Source organism: Lycium ferocissimum, chromosome 11 (assembly GCF_029784015.1).
Source record: "Lycium ferocissimum isolate CSIRO_LF1 chromosome 11, AGI_CSIRO_Lferr_CH_V1, whole genome shotgun sequence".
Classification (NCBI taxonomy): Eukaryota; Viridiplantae; Streptophyta; class Magnoliopsida; order Solanales; family Solanaceae; genus Lycium; species Lycium ferocissimum.
The window spans coordinates 45,707,763-45,714,872 of NC_081352.1; the positions used below are offsets into that span (position 1 = coordinate 45,707,763).

Consider the following 7,110-nt stretch of genomic DNA (forward strand, 5'->3'; position numbering starts at 1 on the left):
GTGAGATAATTAAAATCTATCTATGTTAAAGTTTTTATTCTTTTTAGTGGTACAACTTATAAACAATGTGATCTCGCTTATCACTCAAAAATAAATGGAGAAGGAGATTTTCTTTGATACATTGAATTAATTGAAAAATGATGGAGATTTTATTTTTACACAACGAAGAAACTAAATAAAGAAATCTTTTAGAATAGACAAAATTAAACGAAAATAAGCTAATTATAAATAAGGAGGCTCTTAATTTAGTTACGCAAATTATCTAAGTATATTAATTGTGCCTATGGCAGAAGAAAAATGCACTCTTCTTTATCCTCCTATGTCGCACTATTTTATGGGTTCAATCCTTTTCTAATATCTTTTTATAAGAAAAATTTATGTTCTAATAAAGCTAAATAAAATATTAATGGGAGAAAGAATCTTTCTAAAATTATCAATCAGGTCATGCACTTTTTACCTATATGACTCACCTTTCATTTTTATAAGTGAGGAAAGTCTAAAAGTTGGATGCCTTGTTATTATAGCGTTGATAATACGCCGTGAAGTGTCAGCTCCAGCAATACCACCATCATAATATTATAATATTATACTCACTCCCTCTCAAAAATATTTGTCAAAGTTTCTTTTCTCCGGAATCAAACTTCATGAATTTTAACCAATATTTTTCAAAACTTTTGTCTTCACCACATTGATATGAAGAATTGCAACTTATAATACTTTTGATATTGTTTTTGAATATATATATTTTAATCTTAAAATAGTGAATTAATTTAATCAATTTAATTTAGGAGATTAATCAGATTGACTCTCAAGAAGCGAACTGTGACAACTATTTTGAGACGGAGGGCGTAGCATGTAATGCTAGTGAGGATGACCAGGTTCAATGAACCTACAAAAGGAATCTGCTGAAATAACAGCCCTCAATTCCATTTGCAGGTTGAGAGTTCCTATAAAGAAGCTTGATTGATGATGAAATGAAATTCAAACACAAAGGTCTTCCCTTGTCTTTGTTTTTATAGAATTACTCCAAGGATGTAACTGTGTCATTATTCTTCATCTTCAAACTCTCTTCTCCTCCAATCTCAACTATGAGCTAGCTCAGGTATTTTATCATATCTTTTCTATTTACTTTTTTGTTTTTTGGGTCTTCAAAACCTAAACTTTCATAATCTCTAGTTTCCAATTCTGCAAATATAATAATATTTTGCTCTCTATGTTTCAATTTATGTATTTTACTCTCCTTTTTAGTCTATGCCAAGAAGAACACTTTTATATATATTTAATACATAAGTCACAGTTTCTATATTATTGTTTTACCCTTAATGATGCGTTGTTAAAAGAATGACATCTCATGTTTATGACTATAAAATTCAAAAGATATTCTAGATATATTATACACACATTTACTTTAAGGCAACAAGATTAAAAATAGTACTATTTACACATTACATTTCGTGCCTAATCAGATTAAGACATACAAAATGAAACGGAAGGAGCGTTTGAAAACAATTTGATTTCTCTGGTTGAGCTTCATAAACAATCTCTTCACTGTAATTCTCTATGGAATTGGAGCAAGTTACTGGAAAAAAAGTAAATACGTCGAGAACTTTATTAGTGCATATCTAATTCAACTATGATTTTGCTTACATCAAATAAATCGATGGTTGTTGCTATATTTGGCATTTACTACCTACTACGTACAAGGACATCAATATATACAGATATTAGGCAGATGATAAGGACGTCCTCTATAATCTGTTTTTATTTATTTATAGTTCTCTAATATTTGGAATCTAATGGCCCAACTAATCCATCCTCTGTTAATTTTTTTGTTATCATCTACATCAAATTATACTAAATTGAAAAATATTTTGATTTGAGTCGATCTTTTAGTTCGCTGAGAATTTTAATGGGGGAACCTAGCTCCCCCATAGGCACATTCTTTATATGTTTTCCCTCATCCCAGTTTCATTAAGTGGAAGGAATATCATCAATATTCAAGCAAAAATACTAAAGCTAGTATCAACATGAAATAGTTTTTACTCTGTGCAGGAAGCTGTGGCTAAAGTCTACGAAGACTTCAAGACCATGAAGAGTCCTACGTATGGTACATTTACAACCTTGAATTCATGCCAACAAACTCATCTGAATATCAGAAATTTTTAAAACAAAAGAAACTCTCAGCTTATTGTGTGACTATGATTACAAGAAATGCTTCGCTTGAGGAAACTAAGGCCATTTTAAGGAGCATTTTTGCTAGCAGTTTCTTTTAATTTGACTTGAAGAACGTCCAAAGAATGGACTGGCTAATAAAAGAACCTGAAAGAGTTACTAGTAGGTATCGGTCGCGTGTCCGATGAAATAGTCGAGGTGGACCCACTATAGTCCAGATACCATACCATGCCACCATTATAATTAAAAAAAAAACAAATTGAAAGAAACAACGCACAAGTGGTAGATGCATATTCACCGAGGAGTTCATTATCTATTATATATACATAAGAAAAAAACCGTTGTTGTATATACAGTATGATTCCCGATGATGACGATGCGGATGAGCCCCTTTCGGCCCTGACTCCGTCCTTGAGCGCAGAAAGCATCAATTGATGAGTTCCCCCTGTAAACTTCATTGTTATTGTCTCAGATACTTATTTCTTCTTTCCTCGTCGAATAAAAGGATATTCACCTTCTTTTTATAAGTTAACATTTAATGAAAAATTCACACTACCTTGTAACTCCTCATTGTTTTGTTTTTGCCCCTTACTCCTTTACTTAAAAGGTTTTTGTTTTTTACATTTATGCACTGCCATTAAGGTGAATCTCTAGGCTCTTTTAGCAAAGTACATAATGTATCCTCAAATTTCCAATATGATTTTATAAGATCTAGTTTCATTCAAGTAATGGATTCTAGGCAATTGAAAGGATCTTCTGATCAATCCAAAGATCATTTGGATTGTAACTTTTCATTTCTTTAACGACATAAAATATTAAGAGGGAAAAAAAATATCTTTTTTTGTACCTATCTCCCTGTAAAATCATTTACTCCGTTTAGAAAACATGGTATATGAAAAGAGATAATTTAATACACAGCGATTGCAATATTCGCCTATCTATCACATTGATGAACCCAATGATTTATTTGGATCTCTTTGTCGATATATCTATACTTTGCATCAATTAGTAAAACAGTTCCCCGAAAAAGGAGTGTTTCTTCGGCTAATGTAGTCATCAAATCATAAACATATTTAGAAGTAATCTAGGTTCAAATTTACGTATGTTATTTTTGAAATTTGGAATTTCTTGCCTTATAAATTACTTTTAGAAACCATAACAAAGTTACTACTCTTTTTTATTTATAATTCCATATGCTCTTTCCCATTCCAAAATTGGCATAACATTGTTAGCATCCAAAACAGTGACAGTAACGTTTCTATAGCGGGCTTAGCGGCATTAAATCCACACCTAAAAGGGCTTCTGATCGGGCACCCAAGCCCAATCGATGTGGGCCTAGGATTTAGTTCCTTCTTTTTTTTTTTTTTTTTTTTCGAAGAAATTGCAGGGTTTGTTCTTCAAATGGACTGGTTTTTAATTGTTGCCTTCAAAATCGAACTTTGCCCAGCAGCCGTAAGTTCTTTTGAGGGAAATAGTCATGCGCTGCATTACTTATGAAATATTAAGATGCGAAAATATAAATTTATGTTCAGCGTCAAAATTATTTGTCTTGAGGATAAAAATTAAAGACAAGCATAAATAGGGGCAAAAGTACAGTGGACCCTTTCTTTTCTTTTTAGATGTATGTAACCTGGTTACCTCTTCCTTTCCTCATTAACTGAATACATCGATAATCTTTTAAATTTATTAATAAATTTTATTTACACATTTGAATTTATCATGTTCTTATTAAGCACATGAATATATGATAAAGTATTCCTATTATACACTTTCGCCTCAAACTTCTGAATTTTTTTTTGCTCGTATTTTTAAGCGTCCATTACATAAACACATAAAATATGTCATATCCTTTAATTATATACATCAGCATCAACTGGAACATGCCTAAGGTAATACGACTTATTGAGGATAATGAGTATAACTAAAGGAGGTGATATATCTTAATTGGTTAACGTGTCTATATGTTTGACGTTTGACACGCACAAAAACTTTTTCAAAATTTTAGTCAGAAATTTCCAACACAAACACTTTATCACATGTTAAGATGCTCAATCAAAATAAGTTATAATTTAAATGTCTAAATAAAATGTGTTTACAAATTTAAGGGGCAGTCAATGTATTAATTCAGCCTTTCTCATTTCCTTTTTCTAATTAATTAATTATAAGAAAATGCATGTTTGTCCCACTTGAAGTAAGATTCGTAATCTTTCTTTCTGGAATACTAACAACAAGAATTATTGACAAAAATTCTTATATTTAAATTGTTTTAACAATGAATTAATAATGAGATGGACTGAGCAATCTAAAGTGAATATTCATTGAGACGAATTATGATATTAAGCGAAGGAAAGGGTAATTTTAGGAAAAAGACCTTTTATCCGACAGACAGATAAATGTTTATCAAAGCAAATATTGACCAGATCCCCCAAACAAGAGTCTTTGAGCATCATAAATTTATACACACTCCCCACTTGTATCACTGCATTATCTGACATTCTGACTTGCTCATTTCATTTTTCTTTATCTATTTTTTGTTTTAATGAACCAGGGCAGGTGTTAGAAAAAATGCGCTGCATCCGATCAACTTCAACTGACCTATCTTATACTTTAATATAAGTCAACTTGACAATTTTTTAACTACCACAATAATTACAAATTGGGAGCCATTTATTGATACTCATTAAGTTAGGATACAAATAACATATGATAATTAATTTTTATGAGCAAGTGTTGGAATATTTATAAAGGAAAATAAATTTCACCATATAAGTATAAGGATACTATTATTTTTCCTATTTTGATGAAAAACAGTTTCCATAAAAAAATATTTTCCACAATTTGAAGTAACCCCAAACACTGGAAAATGTTATCCTAGGATTAAAGTGAGTGTTTTAGATTTATAAAGTTTTATGGTATTTAGATAAAAGCTGAGATGCGTTCTTTAGTAGTAATTGTAAGAGGAGCATTTGGAGTCATATGCTCATAATGTTGTGTTTTAAGACCATTAAAGGGGGAAAAAAATGATATCGAGAAGATTGTAAATGGACCGAAGGTAATGGCTTTATAGAGTTTAATATGTTAAGTATAGTTTTCTTAAATATTAATTTAAAACATAGATCATTGTCACACGGACTAATTAAAGGGGCGAGCGTCCAGGTATTTACGTTTTTTAAAAGGATAGGATCCTATGCCCTTTATTATATGTTGGAGTTCCTTTCTTTATATTTTTAAATAGAAATATATCACTTTTAATCACTTAATTATTGGTAAATCATGATTTTAGTTTAGTAATTTCAGACAAGTTATATTTGATCTTCAATAAATTAAAACGTGCACTTTGGTACCATTGTTTGTAAATTTTCACAAATTAATTAGCATAAATATCAACCGTTCCATCACTTAAATCACCCATTTGGTATTATGTTAAGTTTGTATATTGTTACTCATATTTAACGATAATGTAATTCTAAACGTAGTCAAAATTTGACATAGTTCCTGCTTAAGCAAAGCAAAAATACTCATTCTATGAGAATACTCTTACCAGTATCATTAAATGGTAATATAAGTGTTGGTAGTGATTTATCTACACAACTCATTAAAATACTAAACAATATTGATGAAGTCAGTTGTTATAGATTTTAATACCGGCACCGACAAAAGTAATGACAACTCTTCCTTTTAACTTAGTAATATTTTAAATTAGAGACACACCTAATCCTTATAATGGGCCTACAGATTCCCAGGAACTATGGCTGGTGTCACGTTGAATGTTCTTGAACCATGCAGAGGGAACATGACTATGCTAAATCGCACGTGTTTGTGTGGTGTCAAACCTTGCCCATAAGCAACCCATCTCCCTTTGGGTGAGTTTGGAGGGAGAAAAATATACAATTTTTTTTGTATTATTTTATTTTTTTAATTGATCAAAATTTATTTTATTTGAAATTATAGTTCATTAAAATTTTTAAAAAAAAATCTGAGGAAAGTTAAAAAAAAATAAAAAAATTCATAAATAGTATTCTACATCTCTGCGTCGATCCTCCAACACACTTCATCACACTTCCACCCACCAAAGCCCTCACCCCTACCTCCATGCCGCCCTACTCCACATGTATATAAAAATGCTTTTTGTAACATTGTTTTCTGCATACTTATCAAACATCAGAAAATAAGTAAGAAGAAACATTACTCTGTTTGTCTTATTTAACTGTCGCTTTAGCTCTTTACGTCCATTAAGAAAATAATAACTATACAATGTATAGTTTATAAGTTATCCCTATTTAATATGGATAGATTGATCTTTCCTCTTAAATATTGTGTATATTTCTATTTCTTTAATGTTAAGGGTATAATTAGAAATAATTATCTAGTTCAGTTTTGAATTTCTAATGTGACAATAGTTTGGGATAGTTTTATTGAGCTTATAAAACAACAACAACAAACAGTGTAATCCTACAAGTGAGCTTACGGAAGAGAGAAGTATGTCTTATTGCCGACCTTACCCCCTACCTCTAAAGGTAGAGAGGTTGTTTCCGGTAGACGACCCTCTACATTTAAAATAGAACGAAGGAAATATTCTCCGTGAAACATTTTCGGTCGAAAACATTTTCCTTCCTAACATACGCACCATTTATGTCTTTTAACTTTTTTCCGCTAGCACTATATCTCGATCTTGATGTGTGCTTAAATTAAGTCCTGATTTTCACTAAATGCAACCGAAAAATCTAATTTGTCTCTTATCTCGTTGAATAAAGGGGAAAAAAAAGGAGAATATGGATTTCCTTTTGAATTTGTATATGTTTATATTTAGAGGCTGAGTTAGTTTTAGCATAATGTGGGTAAACAGAGTAGATTCAATTTACTGTTATTTATTATTCCACTGACACTTTGCATTTTCAATGAAGAAAATCCTATATTATAGGATAACCAATGCCTAGC

At 30.8% G+C, this 7,110-nt stretch overlaps 1 long non-coding RNA gene across 1 annotated transcript; it reads left to right on the plus strand.

Annotated features, from left to right (window-relative positions):
* Positions 1 to 628: 628 nt before the first annotated feature.
* On the plus strand, positions 629 to 2,735 carry LOC132036737 (uncharacterized). Its single transcript, XR_009409654.1, has 2 exons — positions 629 to 1,102; positions 2,053 to 2,735. It is a non-coding gene; the product is annotated as an uncharacterized LOC132036737 (long non-coding RNA).
* The last annotated feature ends 4,375 nt before the right edge of the window (positions 2,736 to 7,110 follow it).